At 44.7% G+C, this 18,940-nt stretch overlaps 1 protein-coding gene and 1 long non-coding RNA gene across 5 annotated transcripts in view; one reads left to right on the top strand and one right to left on the bottom strand.

Annotated features, from left to right (window-relative positions):
* The window catches only part of CACNA2D2 (calcium voltage-gated channel auxiliary subunit alpha2delta 2), an 885,048-nt gene that overhangs the window by 529,278 nt on the left and 336,830 nt on the right, over positions 1-18,940 (top strand). The gene's annotated exons all lie outside the window — the stretch shown is intronic.
* On the bottom strand, positions 5,758-8,939 carry LOC128341566 (uncharacterized). The gene is made up of 3 exons (XR_008314454.1): positions 8,854-8,939; positions 7,825-7,977; positions 5,758-6,205 (listed from the first exon to the last, which is right to left on the bottom strand). It is a non-coding gene; the product is annotated as an uncharacterized LOC128341566 (long non-coding RNA).

Consider the following 18,940-nt stretch of genomic DNA (forward strand, 5'->3'; position numbering starts at 1 on the left):
TTTCATGCAAACCTTTCAGAGTGGTTTACACAAAAGCACTGAAAGGATAAGCATCAATAAAAAACCAGACAACAACCAACAAGAAGACTTCTAAGAGCTTTATCTTTACATGCTGTGTTGGCAGCAGATTAGACATAAATAGTTATGGTTGCAGCTCCTGTTTATGTAAGGTCAAACCACATGTCGCCACACTTGTTGAGTAGTCACAGAGTTTTGGTCCTTCAGGGTTCCTAATCTGATGCACAGAGAACCTAATCAAAGGAAGGACTTCCAGGTCAGGGGTCACTTACTAGATTCTGCTTAAGAGGTGGTGTATGTCTTCCTGAATTTGACAACACTAATGTGTAATTTGTACTTCTAACTTCTTTAAAAAATAAATAGCAGCTGCCATGGGTGGTGATGATCACGACTAGTACTGTCATAAATGGGAATGGAGTATTTAACCCTTTGACCTCACTCTGTGATCTCAGTTAAAATTACCCTTCCTCAAAGTTGTTATTAGTCCTAGGAGGAAAGTTCCCATTGGCACCAAAATTCTAAGAAGCGGAATATCCTGAGGAACAGATTTATCTAAATTTATGACTGCTTAGCACAGCATTTCATTAACAGAATCTGAAATAACAGTGCACTCTCAAATACTGCTGCACAGTAGCTGATGGCAAATATGGATTTGTTTCAGTGGTGGCCAACAAAACACATCTAGTAAAGAAAGAAGATAGCCATTGCCTGAGAAAACAGTTTAAACATCAAAGGCAAACAAATATGCTCCTTTAGATCTTCTCTATTTATACATTTGTAGAGTGAGAACAAATCTGGGAACATCTTCTGAGCTGCAACACATGAAGCAGATTATTAAGTGAAACTGGAACCTTTACAGTAAGCAAATACAATTGAGAATAAATTGACTCTCTCAAAACATATATTTGGAGGAGAGTGTAAGAGTAGTCAGTGGAGCTCAACAGCGCTCTGCAATCTCTGATAAAACCCAAAAGTAGAAAATTACCTGTAGTCCTTTACTTTTTCCTCAGTGAGGATGTACAACATTTAACCCCACTGTTTAACATATTGGAAGAAAGTGGGTCAAATACACAGCTATTTTTTAAAGAGGGAGCTTTGAAACTAGAAACTCTATTCTAAGTAGCCAGCAGAAAGGGAGCATTCAGCTGACTGGAGAAATTGTGAGGGTCCAATGTATATGCATTCCTCAGGCAAGGAATGACATTCAGCTCAGAGACTTTTTGCATGCTTGCTGATCAGTGGACCTATATCGTGCACTAAATGCCACAAATGTCATTCAAAGTAAAGATTCCTGATCATTCTTCCATCCTCCCATCTCACGGCATCAATGATTACAGGAGTAGTGATGCCTGCAAATTTTTGATGGCCATCAGGAATAGCGGGGATGCGGGCAGGGGAGACAGATACACTAAATATTTCATTTGTATAAAATGTTTTAAACATGGAAACAACCACATCTAAGGGCCAAACTGCATATTACATTGAGTTCCATGTGACATGATGTCATAGCAGTTACCCCTGCTAACTTGGCAAAGAGGCGCCTTTGAATGTGGTGATTCTCTTTACGGGGAGAGTAATTGGCCCTATCCCTCCCCAGCACAGTACCACCAGTGACTGTTGCTGGTGTCTATCTTATGTTTCTTTTTAGATTGTGAGCCCTTTGGGGACAGGGATCCATCTTATTTACTTATTATATCTCTGTGTAAACCTCCCTGAGCCATTTTTGGAAGGGCGGTATAGAAATCGAATAATAATAATAATTATTATTATTATTATTAATGGTGATGATTGATGATGATGGCTGGAGTGCTGGACTAGAACAGGGTAGAAAGGAGTGTGTGTGTGTGTGTGTGTGTGTGTGTGTGTGTGTGTGTGTGTGTGTGTGTGTTTCTAATGTCCATTCTTCCCTGTAGCTCAATGAATAACCTTGATCTAATCTCTCTCACCTCACAGTTTATTGTGGGGGTGACCGTGTATATCACCCTGAGCTCCTTTGAAAGAAGAGTGAGATAAAAATGTAATAAAACAAAAATCACCCTCCCCCATTAAAAAATAAAAGCATCTAGAGCACTGATCTTCACTATTTTTCAAGTGGGGAACACTTTTGCAAGAAACCTTGAATGTGAGAGCCATGTCCCACTGTGCTGACCTGCACAGGAATGCATTGCTCTCAGTGCTTGGAGGACTTTTTAAGAGAGACAGAGCCTTCTCTTACGAGCTCTACGGGACTCCAACAAGATGATTGCAGGAATTTTGCTGGGAGTGCGGAACACACTCCCAGATGAGCGATCACTGGAGAGCCAGGACGATGCATCCCAGCCTCCACATACCCCACAATGCACCATGCGCCGAGCACAGTGCATTGGGGGGATTCCCCCAGGAGACGGGTACTCTAGGCTGCCTGGCTGGTCACACAACCACAGAGCCTCGATTAAGGGAGTGGTCACACCTTTAACTCAGGCTAAAAGCTGGGCTAGGCAGCGCTGCCCCACAGGGATTGGACCTGATCCCAGTGGTTCTCACACACCGCCTAACCGTGAACAAGCCTATAGTTTGGCACAGAACCTCTGGAAGGTTAATTCTGTCTGTCTGCCTGTCTGCCTGTTTTATTTGATTTTTGTACTACCTGATGTGCATCCCTAGGCAGTGTACATAAGTTAAAATACAATGAATATAAATACAGGATAAAATGATTTAAACAATATTACGATATAAAACCAATTAAAATTAATTAAAAGCCTGAGAAAACAGGTGCATCGTAAGAGTCTTTTAAAAATCAGTCAGAGATTTTAACAGGTGGTGCATTCCAGAGCCTCAGGGCAGCCACAGATAAGGTCCAGTCCTGAGTAGCCACCAAACGAGTCAGTGGTAGCCATAAGCAGACCTCCCCAGATGATCTTAATAGGCGGGTGAATTCATGACAAAGGAGGTGTTCTCTTAAATACCCTGGACCCAAGCCATTAAGAGGTTTATAGGTAATAACCAGCACTTTGTATTTCATAATGGAGCCAGGACCATACAAACCAAAGGACAGAGAAGGGCTTGATGGCCCAGGGATGACGTCACCTTAGTTTACATTTTATACTAAATAATGGATACCCAAGTACCAAATGCAAATGCTTCCTTTCAGGTGAACATAGAATTTGGAGGTTTACATTGTCACTTGCCCCAGTGAAATCGGGGCAGCAGCCCTTTTCTGTTCACCATTGTCAGGTGACATGGAACACATGGCATTCAGGCACCATTTTCTTAATACACACAAAAAAAGTTGAGAAGCAGCCTTCAGTCCAGTGATGTTTCCTGTGTTGACACAACATCCCTAGTGGCCTTAGGAAAAGGTGTCTGAAGTTCTTTGAGGTTCCTTGCCTAAGACGAAACGTTCCCCTGCTTCTTAGAAACCAGTCTTTTTTAGGGTGCCTAAAGCCATAGAGACAACATGATAGCTGATGATGACGACAGAGGTGTCTGAGTGCTACTCTTCATCATCCTTTATTTGTATAGTACCTACTCATATTTATTGCCAATAATTTTATAAACATGGGTTATCACCTCTGGACAATGTGGATATTGGCTCTCAGTTTCTTCACAATGTGGCTGTGAAACTGGGTATGTCATAAATTGATCATAAAACTATTACACTCCTTTCCAAACTCTCTCTCATGTCCAAATTTGTGTTCCCTCTAAGGTGTGCAGCTGCACGCCCATGGGCAATGCTGGGAATTCTCTGTGGTAAGAGAATCCCTTTTTCGTTCTAGCAGAGTGCACAGAGGCACAACACAGCGGAATTTACTTAGGCATGTGTGTATGCTGAGAGTAAAGTAACTTGGAGCCAATTCATAGTTTCAAATCAATATATAAGGCATTTATTAAGGAACTCCATTCTAGATAGGAAAGTGAGGAGTTAGGATCTCTAATCTAGCTAGCTAGCTGGATGCAGATGGATTCTGCATCTTCTCTGCACACATGGTGCAGGGAGAGGAGCTTGTCATGTTGCAAGGTAGAAGGACAGGTAGGGAAGAGAGAGAGGAAGGAAGTCACCCTGAGATTAGCAATCTACATTCCAAAGGGATAGTGTCAGAGCAGTAGAGAAGGGATGACCAATGTCTTGACCCTCTAGCCCTCTGACTCACTAGTCTGTCCTCCACTGTCTGAGACAAGAGACAACGCAAAGTCCTTAACTTCCAACAGACAAAACTCTAGACTCCCGTTCAGCTATTAGGAGTTGTGTAGTGCTGCGATGACTCCTGCCTGTGCCACCTTTCCCAGCCCCCACTGCTGATTTTTAGCTGCGGCTGCATTGGTTCTTGCCCGGCCAGAACAGGAAAATCAGCTCTCTTGTGCAAGTGAGAGAACTATTTCTCCCACTCTGGCTGTGTAGCTGAGCAACTACAGGCCTGTCTCCAACCTTCCATGGCTGGGCAAGGTGACTGAGAAGGTGATGGCCTCTGAGCTCCAGGCAGTCTTGGATGAAACTGCGTGGGTGGGCTTCTCATAAAACTATTCTGTATTACCGATAGATTCAAAATGCTGCTGCCGCCTTGCCCCCCACCCTTTGTCTACGGAAACTCTCTGGGCTTGGGGTGGGATAACCCAGATAAAACTTTCTTAATTTTGCTATTGGACAAGTACAAAAATCTTCCATGTGTACCCCTACACAGGAGAAAACTGATAGCTGCTGAGCGCTTGAGGACGTATTTGCACCAAAGAAATCCCCCTTCCTTCTACTGAGTTAAAAATAAACTACAGACTGCTTCCGTCTGAGGCTTTCTCAGCTTTTAGATACAGTTAAAATTAATCAGTAGGTTACAAGAATACTTCAAAAGCATCCCAAATGATGTTGGGATGGCACACTTTACGAATCTTGGTTACTTAGTTACAAAGAACAGATGTTTAGGAAAATGCAAAGCAACACACTTAAGGAAATATAACTTCCTGACACACAGTCTGACTAAACAAACTTTTCCCTATGCTGAATTCCCCTTTCCTTGAATTCACCAAAACTCCAGATGAGGGTCAAGCTTCCTGCGAGCCTGACTTTCAAGAATCTGCAGCATTTCTCAGTGAAAGAAATCTTCATTCTGGCCTCTACTATGAGGGAGCAAACTCCATGCCCCTCACTAAGCCTTTCTGCACACCATTCTTCAACAAAGAGCTCCCTTCTTCCTCCCAGAATTCCCAGTAACAGCTCTCTAGGTCCCTCCCACCTGGTCGACTGATTGGTTGAGCCCTGGAGTTCACCAGCCTGTCAGTCAAGACAAGGGTTCACTTTTTGTTAACTCTTTAGAGGGAGGGGACAGGTCTTCTCCACTGCTTCCCCAAAGCTTTGGAATGTGCTCTCTGCTGAAATAAGAACCTCCCCATCTCTGACAATTTTTAAAAAAGTTATTTAAGATGTATTTGTTCACCCAGTCTTTTAATGAAATACTGTTTTAATAGTTTTAACACTGTTTTAAAATTTTAAATTGTTTCAATGTTTTAACTTTTTCTGTTATTTATTTTGTTTTATTGTAAACCACCCAGAGACATAGGTTTGGGGCAGTATAAAAATATGTTAAATAAATAATAAGACCGCTACTGAAAATGGTGACAGGCGCGCATGTACCTTGAAAATGGCATCAGGTGCATGAGCACCCATTGCAATTTCCAATAAGCTCTTGCCACAGTCAGAGCATGAGAGCCAATTTTCCTGCTCTGACTGCAGCAAGAGCCAATGCAGTGGTGGCTGTGGCATTGGGAAAAGGTGGCAGTGGGCAGGGGGAAACAGCTGGGCAGAGGGCTAGAGTTTTGTGCTAACATGGTGGCAGCAGCAGCGGGGTAAGGAAATGCGGTATCCCCCGAAGGATAGAGCTGGCATCCCCCAGAGCTGGTACCAGTCAGTTGGGGGAAGGAAAAGAAAAAAGGCAGCACTTTAAGCAGACTGCATGGCTGCTTGTGAAATCTAGAAGTCTCTGCTGTTTAGGTAAGGCATTGGAAAGGCTTCTTCCACATGCTGAAAGAAATGGGGGGGGGGCTTTCTCCTTCCACTTTCACCCTGCCCCCAGTCAAGTTAGGCTGTTTCTAGTTGTTCTGAGAATGGCTGACTTGTTGCTGAAATTAAGGATGCTGGATAGCTGTGCACCTCCTGACTCCCAGTGCCAACTTCACTTGCCCTTGCACCAACTCCGTCCATTCCTGCTTTCTAGGTAATCTGTGAAGGGGGAAACAGCAGAGACTGCTTAGCTGGACAGAACATTCCACCCTCTCCCACCATACCATTTTGACCTGTGGTTTGTATGTGAAGAAGAAACTAAAGGATTCCTTCAAAGGGGGACTGAGCCCAGAAATGAATCCAGTGTGGGGCCTGTTGTTTGGTATAGACAGTGACAGAAAGGGGACTTTAAAATGGCACAGAATCTGGCTGGGCTGCTACACTCACATCTACATAACATATAGCTAATTATTTTATTATATTTATAAACCACCCCATTCATAATTCAAAAAATATGCTGAATATGCATAAAATTGCTTTCATTTTTTATTGTGAAGGATGGAAAATGCTATCTGCCTGATCATGACTTTAAATGGGGGGGGTCTTCTTTTCTGTTTTAATCTGGTTTTGATTATTATATGCATAGATTTAATTATTTGCTATTTGCCTTTTTGACACTTTAACCATGAAGTTACATTGGGTACTGCTAATCACTGTTTTAATAGAACAATGGGAATAGAAGGGGGGAGTGTGTGTTTGTCTGCATGTGCATACACACATGGAAGGCATTCCTGAAGGAAAGAGCGGGAGAGTGTTTGGCCTATACTTTAGTAGAGAAATGCTCATCTTGTTCTTTAACCTGCAGAGAAGAGGAGAGCTGGTTTTGTGGTAGCACGCATTAATTTTTCCCCTTTGCTAAGAGGGGTCTGCCCTGGTTTGCATTTGAATGCAAATTTAAAAGGCAATTAACCACTGTGTTCAGTAACTTAATACTAAAAGAATGAAAGTGAAAACCCAATTTTATAAATAAAATAGAATTGTAAAATACACTTACACTTCTCTCCTTCCATATGTATGGTGTGTGTGTGTGTGTGTGTGTGCGCGCGCACGTTGTATCTATGGTGACACATAATAATGCACATGTGTGCACACTGCTTTGATACTGCCACCCAGAACAAAACTCATTCTGGTCACTAATGGAACAGTGGGGGAACACTGGTCCAGATGTGAGTGTTCTGGGTTAATTCTGGAATTCAGCTTTTTGTTTAAAATGTAAGGCCATTCAACAAAGAGGGTAATTAAGTGTGTGTGTGTGTGTGTGTGTGTGTGTGTGTGTGTGTGTGTGTGTGTGTGTGTCAGACAGGACTTCTCTTGGCACTCAGATACAGTCTTTAGAGCAAGTACTGATTTCCCATAGGCCATGTGATAACTCTTTTCAACCACTCCTGACATGAGTTAGTTTTGAGTCAGTGACTCTCTTATTGAAATGCTATGTGTCACATTTGCCAACACTTGGGGCCAGTTGCCTCTCTCTTTCCCCCACTCCCTCCTCCTTTTTTTATTTTTAAAGCTTTTAATGCTTGAGGCAACATGAGAGTTACAGCTGTGCAAATAATAGCTACGCTGTTTGCCCACGAAGTATATTACTCTCAAATGCACAATTTTGCAAAGCACCTTGCACAGGAAATGTGCTACCATAAGCTAAATTCTACTGTGCTCCTTATATATTCCCTGGAGGCATAATAATTATCTAAGAGGCAAATGCCTCCATATCTGCTTTTTCATGATCAACAGCAGTAAAAATAAGAAGATCTGATTAGGAACAAGCCAGGTTATACCTTCCAGGCATGCCAGATCCCATCACATGTCTCCAGCTCTGCTGACTGACAGATCAGACAGGTGAGGTATTTAGTGTGCTGGATGTCCATCTTCAACGCAATCCTGACATCCGGACATGTGAGTTAGCTTCACAAATTGGTTAAAATGATGCACTAGGCAGAGAGAATTGCAAACCAGTGAGTTTAGCCATGTTTATGAGAACGCAGGCTATTCCCACGATCAAAATCTCTGGGGGCTTGTGAGGGCTGGGGGGACAGCCGGAGCCTTCCTGCCTCCCCCACACGATCAGACGTTTGTTAGAGCTCTGCCATGCCGCATGCCCACATGATCAGCATGGCAGAGCTGAATACTTAGGGGATCTGGAGTCTTCCAGTACCCCACAATGCATTGCACAGGAAGCCAAGAGGCTTCCCTCAGCTCCTGGCTGCCTGGCCACTCTATCCTCAGGGAGCCAGGCACCAGGAGCTGCAGAACACATCCCTGATTGCATACATGATCTTCAGTAGTCCTCTCCTATATTAGCTATTGCCCTTGATGGCAGGGGAATGCTATAGGCATGGGGTGTTACACCAATAGAGATAATCCTAACATCTTTTAAATATAGAGAATTTGTTCCACAAACAAAAACAAATGAAACAAAAGTTGGTTCTTTCCAAGAAATACACCATTCAAGGCACAATCAGTTACAGTTTACCATCTTAAAGTCTGAGTCCCTTTCTGCCAGCTTCCTCCTTGGCAGTTGGCAGAGTCCAACTGACTCTGTTTCCTAGGTTTTGAGATCCATGATGGAACTCTCTACCTGTCAAAGCCAGTAAGCTCTGTTGCCAGATTTGGCTTTTTTAAAGCCAAATTTTGGGTTACGGCCCATTTGACTCACGAGTATACCCCTTAGGTTCTGGCCACCATTAACCCTCAGACCAAGCAACATACAAAAACATAGGGCCAGTTCAGATACTTTTAAACACACGTTTAGTATATTTATGTCTTTTTTGTATCCCCACTTGGAAAACACATTCAGATGAACAGACCAATGTGGGTAGAGTGTATTCTTCCAATCACGTGTTTAGAATCCTACTGAGCCTTCCATTCACAGATGCAGGCCCATCAATTTCCTCTCTCTATGGTTCCAAGGCTTCCTTTGTTGTAGTTCCTGCTTCAAACACAGCATCTTCCCACAGATATAAGTACATAAAATGGTAGAGCCATGCACAGTGATCAGCTGTTGAGATGCTATTCTTTTCCAAGGCAGAACTGAGAGCTTTGGCTTCTATGGAGACATGCTTACATGGCTTTCAGTTTGCAAGCATTCCTCCAGATATTAACCTCTTCTCTCTCTCTCTATTACTCTAGCCTTTTCCTATCTTTATGAGGTTTCTTCATTCTCCATTCTTTTCAACAGGATAGTTTTCTTGCTTTTTCTGAGAAAGTAATGCATTTTTGTGCAGTTTGGGATTTTTTGGCTAGTTAGGGTAAGGTCTGGAACCTACCTGCAAAAACTAGATGTGTATTGGTCTGGGAGTTTCATGTCAGTGAATATGTGAGGCCCAAGTAGCTTTGGATAGATAGACAGCAATATAGTGAGCTTCAAACTGGGATAGAGGAAGGAGTCCTCACAGTTTCCAAGCCCACAACCCCAGATTTCTGTTGGAGAATGAAAATAGACAGTTTTGCCGCTGTAAGTGGGGTGCTGGATAGGGATGTGCATGAACCAAGGTTGAGCCGGTTTGGACAAGGGCCATGTGCATCCCGGCACCAGCGCAGATTCTTGGGGTGAGCACTGCCGCAGCAGGAAGCTGCATGACTGAAGAGGCTATAAGTGGGGCTCTGGAAGGTGGGGGGAGTGATGACAAGCCACCCGGGTGACCCTTCAGGCTTCTCTTTGGTGGGTAAGATTGCCCTTTTTTTTTCCTGTCACAGGAAAAAAAAATCATATCTGAAACTCAAACACACAAACAAACACAGTGTTTCACATTTATTTTGTACCAGAAAGTAGGTGAAACTTGTCAACAGCAAGTTACAGTTTAGTGTGAAAAGGACTCTCACAACTCTCTACCTCAGGCAGCGAAGGGGGAAATGTGCCAAAAGTAAGTCCCGCCTGTATAACTGGATGATCCAATCCTGGGCTCTGTTTGAATTGTCCAGGACAATTCAAACTCTATTGTTGTTGGGGTGGTGGCACTTTGTGATATCAACAATCATCTAATCACGATAGGGACTACTACACATTCTAAATCCCACGTTACATCTAGTATTTAAATCCAGGGTACAGAATGTATGGTTTTCTATCCAGATGATTATTTGTACATGGGTCGAGGAACCTAATCACATGTTTAAAGTATCATCTGAACTGGCCCATAAACAATTAACCAGTGAGTTCTTCACAGACACATTATAGTAAGTGACGGAAGAAAAGCAGCTGAGTAATGCAAGCCAAGCCATATTGTTATATTTATTTACACAGTCAGACAGGTGTTATTGACTGGTTTGTTTTATCCAGACATCAAGTCCTTCCCAAGGACCTGGGATGGCTGAATTTTATTATCAATGTTGTTGCTGTTATTATAGTTATCGTCGCAGAATATAGGCTGTTCCCAGTAAAGCTGCTTTTTGTAATTGGCTGATGGTGATTTCTGTGGCCCCTATGGTGTTGAGGTGCTTTTGGAAGGTGTTTTGGAATTGCACCTAGGGCGCCAGTTACCACTGGGATTATTTGGGTCTTTCTCTGCCACAGCCTTTCAATTTCAATTTGTAGATCTTTGTATTTGGTGATTTTTTTCTATTTCTTTTTCTTCTATTCTGCTATCCCCTGGTATTGCTATGTCAATTGTTTTGACTTGTTTTTCTTTCTTCTTGACTACAGTTATATCTGGTGTATAGTGTGGCAGATGTTTCTCTGTCTGTAGTTGGAAGTCCCATAATATTTTTGCATCTTCATTCTCTTCAACTTTTTCAATTTGATGGTCTCACCAATGTTTGGCTACAGGTAGCTTGTATTTTTTGCAGATGTTCCAGTGTATCATCCCTGCTACCTTGTCATGCCTTTGTTTGTAGTCAGTCTGTGTGATCTTTTTACAACAGCTGATTAGGTGGTCCACTGTTTCATCTGCTTTTTTACAAAGGCGGCACTTGCTGTTTGTGGTGGATTTTTCGACTTTTGCTCTTATTGCATTTGTTCTTAGTGCCTGTTCTTGTGCAGCCAGTATTATTTATTTATTTGATTGATTGATTGATTGATTGATGCCAAAGGGGAAGGCATCCAACCCTGCAAGCCCACTGAGTCCTCCTGAATAGAGGTTTTTTCCTGACACCCTCTGTACTTCCAAACTCTGGGGTGCAAGTAAAACCAAGCCACTCAAGCATGAGACTTTTAGGAAGAACACAGTTCCACATCATCCAGCACTATTTCTAGTTGTGGCCTGGCAAATCTATCTATAGGATTTCAAAAGATTGTGAAGTTCTCTGCTATCTCTTCTCGACTATGACCCTGGCATGCTTTCTAAAGGTGTGGAGAATGGTGGGAGATACCAGTTTGAAACTGAAGTCTCACTGAGCAGCCCAAATGTGTTTGTTCTTTTTCTTTTAACCAAGGCAGACAAGAGAAAATTAAGTCTCCTTTTGCAAACCAATTAAATCTTCAGAGAGGCTTTGTATACACTGGGGCCATGCTGCTTGGGCGAATGAAACCCATAGCTGGAGATTATAAGACAGACCCAAATCAATACCACACAGCAGGAATTAGTGGAATCATCCAGATCAGTTGCTAAAATGCCTACATAGTCTATGATTAGCAGGATGACCCTTGAAGGACTTAGGGAGGACTCCCCTGGAGATATATTGACCCGTAGCAAAGGATTATATAGTTTGACTGGCCTTTCAAGAGAACAGATAATAGAAAAATGCAGGTAGCACCACCCAAGATCTCAGACAGCAAAGAGAGCAGTAACACATGACTGTGCTACTTAAAGGTACACAAACTGGCAATGCTATAAATCTTGCTATAGATATCTGAGACAGCTGTACAGAGTGTCTAATTCACAGCTACCTGTCTAAGATGTTCTGCACAGTTCTCAGTGACAATCATCTTACAATCCTTAATGGGTTTATCCTGGCACAAAAGCTGTGCAGTAGGAAAAAGCTATTATCACATTTTATTCCTTCCTGATTTAACATGAACTTGTACAATTAAGAACTGATTCTTTCGACCTGCTAGACCAGCATGAATTTATGTTGGACACATGGATGTTATCCCAGTGATTATGCTCTGCTGTCCTTGTTGTGTAGCTGCATATCTCATAGGAACACATAAAAGGGGGAACTGTCCAGCTGATCACAGGAAGCTCAGCCCAATTGCTTTTGCTGAATTGTTTTTCAGGGACAATCAAGAAAATGGAGAGGGTGAGTAGCATGCTCCACTGGGAAACATCCCAAAGAGGTCAGGAAGTCGTGTTCTCTTTCCAACCATTGGCAGCTGTCTGTTCAAGTGCTACAAACTGCATCAGCAACGAAAGTGCATTTGTTTAGATGTTATTTCAACACAAGTGTTGTGTAACTCAGTAGAATGAAAGAAGATTAACATTCCGAACCGGAACTACCCCACCTCCACCTTAACCCTTCCTCTTAGTGCTTTGCCTCTTCCCCAAACACCACCTTTCTCCTTTTTAATCTTTCCCATCTCCCCCTCCTTTCTGTTTCCTTGTCTTCATCCATTTATAGCCCTTTCAGTGGCCCAGCTTGTATCTCCTTCCAAGCCTCTGCTCTCCACTCATCAATGAAGCACCTCCTCCAGAAGATATTCCCCTGGCTGAAACCTCAGCCATCTCCCACAACTGTATAACCCAGTGCTCTTCATTGTAAGGCTTGGCAGCCAGTGCTGGCCTCTGCATCAACTCTAAGTTTGGTTCCCTGATAGTCTTATTAGGCCTGTGCATAGTTTCAGCTGAAGCTAAATACTCTGCTTAGGGGTGTGCAGACAGGTTCAGCATCGAACGTGTTCAACGTCGAACCAGTTCGGTTTGACCATTTGGGGTAAAACCTAACCACCCCCTGTTCGGTCCGACCCCGGACCGAACACCACCCGACTTGGGGTATGTGAATGTTCACACATGTTTTTTGGTTTTAAAAAAACTCCCTCGGGGGAGTTCCTGGAGGTGGCGGGGGGGTGTCTGTGGATGTTCCCCCTCCCCCGCCAGCTCTCTTTATAGCCCCCTCCAGCCGGTTCAGCCAGCTCTTTGGCCGTTCGGCCACTCTTCCACTGATTTTTGGCTTTCTCCTGGCAGCCCTATGGCCATTTTGGAGGCCGCACACCTGCACAGTTGGCCTCTGCATGGCCTGGGCAGATTTGGGTCTTTTTTAAAAAAAACATTCGTGAACACACACACACCCCAGACCAGACTGAACTGGCGGGGTTGGAGGGGGTGCCGGACTGAACTGGCCTGGTCGGGTTTGAGTCCAGTCCGGACTCGAACCCAAGCAGGCCAGCCCGTTCCGTGCACATCCCTCACTCTGATCAGTCCCCCTGGCACCATGTGGGGGGTAATTGCTGCCACCATTCAATGCTGCACTTTGCCAAGCACCGGTGGGGCCCCTTTAAGAGAAATGGACCATCCTGTAAGAGAAACTGCACCATTTTGGAAGCTGTGCATGAAATGCTGGGAAGTGTATCTTTTCCCAGCACCTTCCCCCTCCTAAGTCAGGGCTCTGTCTTTCTGAAAGGACCCTCCCAGCACTGAGAAAAGTGCAGTACTGTGTGGAGGTCAGCATAGTGGGAAATGGCTCTCACATTGAAGGGTTTTTGCCAAAGTGGTTCCTGCTTAAAAATAGTGAAGATCACTGGTATATGAACCATAAAACGTCATAAAATTTGTCTCTCCCCTCTCCTTCCCTCCCATCCCCACAGTGATGTTATAGCAGTTGGAAGGTGTCATAGCTCAGCAGCAGAGCTGTCTGGTCAGATCCTACAGGACTGCGGGCTATCCTTTTAACCAAGGGAGGAGTTGATAACCCTCCCCACCTTTATTGGTGAAAAAATTGATCTAATAGAGAAAAAGCCTCTTAGCGTAGTTTGTTGGTACCACAAGCACTCACACACATTTAAACACAGGGAAGAGAAGGGGGGATTGGGGAGAAAAGGGGGAAATTCCTGGGAGCAGAGGAAGGAGCTGTTCTCCTTGTACAAGCTGCCCTGACATGACAGAGGAACAGTCTAGACCCACAGTGGAAAAGGTGGGTGCGTTGGTGAAGGAGCAGAGGGTTAACAGCCTCTGGAATTAATCCCAGAGGCTGCACAGTTTGGGGAGCTTTTGGCTGGCTATTCTAGGGGGAAAGATGTCTTGTGTGGCTACAGCTACATGCTAAACCAGTGCCTTTCTAGGTTAGTAGTGACTGAGGGTGACTCGGCAGAAAACAATGGGTTTGGGGGTTGTTAGACATAAAGATGGCATGTCCCTAGGATGGAGGTAGAATGTTGATTCTAGGGAAATTGGCTTGTTGATTCTGCAGGTTTGAGTAATCCGACAGGCATTACTCAGTGGCATCAATGCCCAAGTCAGGAATACAGCTAAGAAACTGGGTGAAAGGTGAGCTCCGGTTAGCTCAGAAAGGCTAGAGTCTTTATTAAAAAATGGGTTTGGGGTGTCAGGATGCCTGGGTCAGATCACCCTAAGATAGGATGCAATGGCCAATCCTTTGCTGAATTCCCTGGGGTTTCTAGCCCCAGCGGTAGACTCTGCCTGTTCCTGCACCTTCTCATGGGCAGACAGGCCTGGACCATGTGCTTCCTCTTAGGTGTGGGGGTTTCCTGGGGCACATTTTTGGATCTCCTAACAACAGAGGCGTAGCTTCCATTGGACAAGGGGGGGCAATTGCACCTGGGCCCACATGGTTTGAGAGCCCCCCCCCAAGGGCCTCCAGGGCACTCCCCCTGCCCCCGTCCATAAGCCGCCACACTGTCGCACCATGCTTGCCGCTACTTCCCACTCCCATCGTTGCCGCCAGGGGAGTGGCGGTGGGCGGTCTTCCCACTCTACTACTGGCTGGTGCACAGGCTTCCCTTCTTCCCAACAGCACACATGAGCTATTTGAGTATGGAGACCATCATGTGTTGTGATGTCATGGCACACGAGTCTCCATACTCAAACAGCACAGAAGCGCTGTTCGGAAGAAGGGAAGCCCATGCACCAGCCAGTAGTGGAGTGGGCGGAAGCCAGGGAGAACTCTGTCTGTCCGCCACCACTATTCTCCTGGCAATGAAGATGTGAAACAGTGGTGGGGGCAATGGTGCAGTGGGGGCGGGAGACAGAAGTGCTTCCCCCCTCTACTGGCCAGCATATGGGCTCCCCTTCCTCTGAACAGCATGCCTGCGCTGTTTAAGTACGGAGACCATCGCGTGGCCCCTGCCTAACTTTGTGCCCTGGCCTCTGGGAACCTTGCTACGCCCCTGCCTAACAAGTAGACAATTCCAGGCCAGAGGCTGGATCAGTGGCCTGATTTGGTACAATGCAACTTCATATGTCCAATGCATATCCAGAGACAGAGCATCTGTAGTCATTTATAGCAAATAATGGCTATTTCAAAGATATACGGATAATATCCAAGGAGGATCATGGATAGAACAGAGATACTTCAGTGAGTGAATCCTCTGTGGAAACAGGAAAATTTGATATTATGTCTGCAGATCTTCTGTCCTTCTGATAACTAAATGTTATATAAATATTTGTTGTACTCGTAGCAGAAATTGTTGTTGCTTAGAGGGGTTTTTGTTTGTTTTGACAGCTGCCCTTCCCTCTCTTTATTGTTATAGGCTGCTTCATATGGCAGACTTTCCAGGGAATGATGCCTTATTGTTTGAAAGTGGTTTGTCACATGGATGGGCCCAGTCACAGGGAGAGTCTTCTTGCCTGCGCCACCCACTGCCAGGCTCAGTCAGAGCCTTTCTTCCACACAGTTCTACCTGGAGCATGAGCCTCACCTGAATAGCAGAAAAGTGGGCCATCCTGTGCTTTCCAGGGAACACTCTCGTTTCTTTTTAATTAATTGCCCATTAGCGCTTTAGCATCTGTTGTGAAGGTCAATACAGGACAGAAATTGAACAGGAGAAACAGAATGACTGTGCTTCTTTGTGGGTACATATATCAAAGGCACACAGGAAATAAATAGGAAAGGAAATTTGCTTCATCGTCACATACCTACACAGCAAGTGTCATTGGTCTGGACTTTGGCTAATGGTTTTTCATCGAAAGGCACTGAAAGCACTCAGTCAGTATGCACAACTAGATGTCAGTCAAAACCCTATGACCTGTTCATTGACTTTGGAATTCCAGTTCCCAGGTCCACCTTAGTAAGCTGCCTAGCTGTCACTTCCCCATACCATTACAGTAACAAGCATCAGAGCAAACCAACCACTTGTTGTTAGAAAATATTTGCAGCCTGTGGACTGTGACCACGATAGGCTTGGTGGCACTGGGCAAGTTCCTTCCATCTTCCTAGAGCTATGGTGACCTGTCATGGAATTGCTGTTGAGGGAGTGGCCTGCCTTTTAAAATTCTGTGGAGTACCACTGCTCAGTGTTAGAACATATAGTTTGAATGCAGAAGGTCTTAGCTTCAGTCTCCAGTTAAAGGGTGGTGGGTAACCATGTTGGAAAAGACCTCTGCCTGAGTTCCTGGGCTGCTCGTCGGAATAGACAGTATTGAGCTCAAGGGTCTGACTCCATATGAAGTAGTTTTGTCTGTTGTAACCGTCCAAAAACTGGCTGTCACGTACAAGCCCCCACCTCCAGTTCTTGGCTGAACTTCTGTAATGCGAAGGAATGTTCATGGCAGCACAATTCATTGTGCCAAAGAAATTAGCCCTTCGTATGCAATGTGTTCTCTGACTGGCATCTGTCTGTGGAGTCCCCACAGCTGCATAGAAGCCCTTTGGGCAGTCACACTTACAGAGCCACAGCTAGTAGCTTCTTTTTATGTTAGTCCAGTCTCTTATACTTCTCTTTACTTTTTAGGTTTTCCTTCAGGAGGGACAGATGCATGGTGATGAATCTGGATTATATGAAAAGAAAGAAAGAAAACTTGCCTTAAGGAGGCCTTAATTTTGCCTGTTCAAACAGGCGTTTCAGGAGGCTGGGAAATCTGTCCCTTCTTATCTCTTTACCCTGCTCCCATCACCTTAGCAGGTCTCAAATTTTGCTGGCTCCTTGAGCCTACTGTAAAGAGGTAGCATCTAAACATGATCTCTCACCACCTATACCCTGGACCCTGCAAGGATCACAAGGCCGAGCTGCCTCTGTTAGTTTGGTTAGTGGCGGCAGCTGCTGTTTCCAGGAGATCTTGGCTGAGCGTCTGGCTGGCTGGCTGGTTGTAGTCAGTGAGCCCTGCGGGCCTGGCTGAAGCTTTTACTATTTAAGCATCTCAGGCAGAGCGTGCATGAATGATTCCAAAGATCAGATGCTTGCTTTACTGTGTATTTAACCACAGTCCCCACACCTTTCTCCTCACAGTGGGAGCAGTAAACACACATCAACAGATGGACATTAATTGGATGGGTTTGCTTTTGAGCAGCTGAAACTGAAAAAAGGGGAAACTGACAGGAAAAAAGTGAGAGAGAGCAAGAACAGATAATGCAGTCATTTCATTATTTTGGAAGTTTTCCTGCAGGCTTAGATTTATTCCTATATTATTATTATCATCGTGCTTGTTAAGAATATTTATGTACCATCTTAAACACCGAAAAAAGTTGGGTTAGATGGAAGGAGTTTACATAGTAGTTCTCAAAATCAATTTGCAAAAGGAATGAGAAAATCTCACCCTGTCCCAAAGGAACACATAATCTAGGAAACACAAAGGAGTCACTGGCAGGGATGTTATCTGGGATGCATAGGGGCAGTTGCTATCCCCCTACTGCATATAAGAAAGCCACCACTTTAAAAAGTTGCCACTTTGCCCAGTGTATTTCAAGTAATATTTTGCATTTCTTTCTTTCTTTCTCTTTCTCTCTCTTTCTCCCTCTCTCCCTCCCCCCACCTCACACTTAACACAATCCATTAGAATATATGAGATCAAAAAGTGGTAACCCTTTGCTGGCTGGGTGGGGGAGAGGATCAGCACCGGGTGTCACCTATGTCCCACGCCTACCAGGATCCCAGGTCATAGGAGGGTCCATGGCCTGCCTCTGAGTCTGTCCTCCCAGTCCCCGTGGTGGTACACAGGGGCGGATCTACCATTGGGTGACATGTGCAAAGCACACATCCTGCCCAGTAGAAGGGATTTGCACGAACTGGTTTGGGGGTCCTTTTCTGGACTGCCGAACCGGTTCAGAGGTCCAGTGGTTCGGAGGCACGCACACCGGCCACTTCTGGTCTGATGCTGACCAGGGCAGCAAGAGGGTACACTACTGCCCCTCACCAGCAAGTTTGGGCACTGCACACCCTCCCTGTTCCTTAAACATAACCCCGCCAAACTGGCCATCTGCAAGTTCATGCACATCCCTACCCAGTGGGGCCAGGGCTGGGGGAGCCACGCAACGCCTTCTGCCCACCTCCCTCCCTCCATGGCCCCTGCTTAGTTGCAAACACACTGCCTCCAGCAAAGAGCCACATGATGTTACTTGCGGTCGTGGTGGACAGCTTGTTAAAAGTGTCGAGTCAATGTGTGGCAGCGGTGAAAAAATGCCAATTCCATGCTAGGGATCATTAGGAAGGGGATTGAAAATAAACCTGCTAATATTATAATGCCCTTATACAAAACTATGGTGTGGCGACACCTAGAGTACTGAGTATAATTCTGGTCACCACATCTAAAAAAGGACATTGTAGAAGTGGAAAAGGTGCAGAAGAGGGCAACCAAGATGATCAGGGGCCTAGAGCACCTTCCTTATGAGGCAAGGCTACAACACCTGCAGCTTTTTCATTTAGAAAAAAGACAACTGCAGGGAGACATTATAGAGATCTATAAAAACATGCATGGTGTGGAGAAAGTGGATAGAGAGAAATTCTTCTCCCTCTCCCATAACACTAGAACCAGGGGTAATCCCATGAAATTGATTGCCAGGAAATTTAGGACCAACAAACAGAGGTACTTTTTCACACAACGCATCATCAACTTGTGGAATTCTCTGTCAGAG

This window comes from Hemicordylus capensis, chromosome 2 (genome assembly GCF_027244095.1).
Source record: "Hemicordylus capensis ecotype Gifberg chromosome 2, rHemCap1.1.pri, whole genome shotgun sequence".
Lineage (NCBI taxonomy): Eukaryota > Metazoa > Chordata > Lepidosauria > Squamata > Cordylidae > Hemicordylus > Hemicordylus capensis.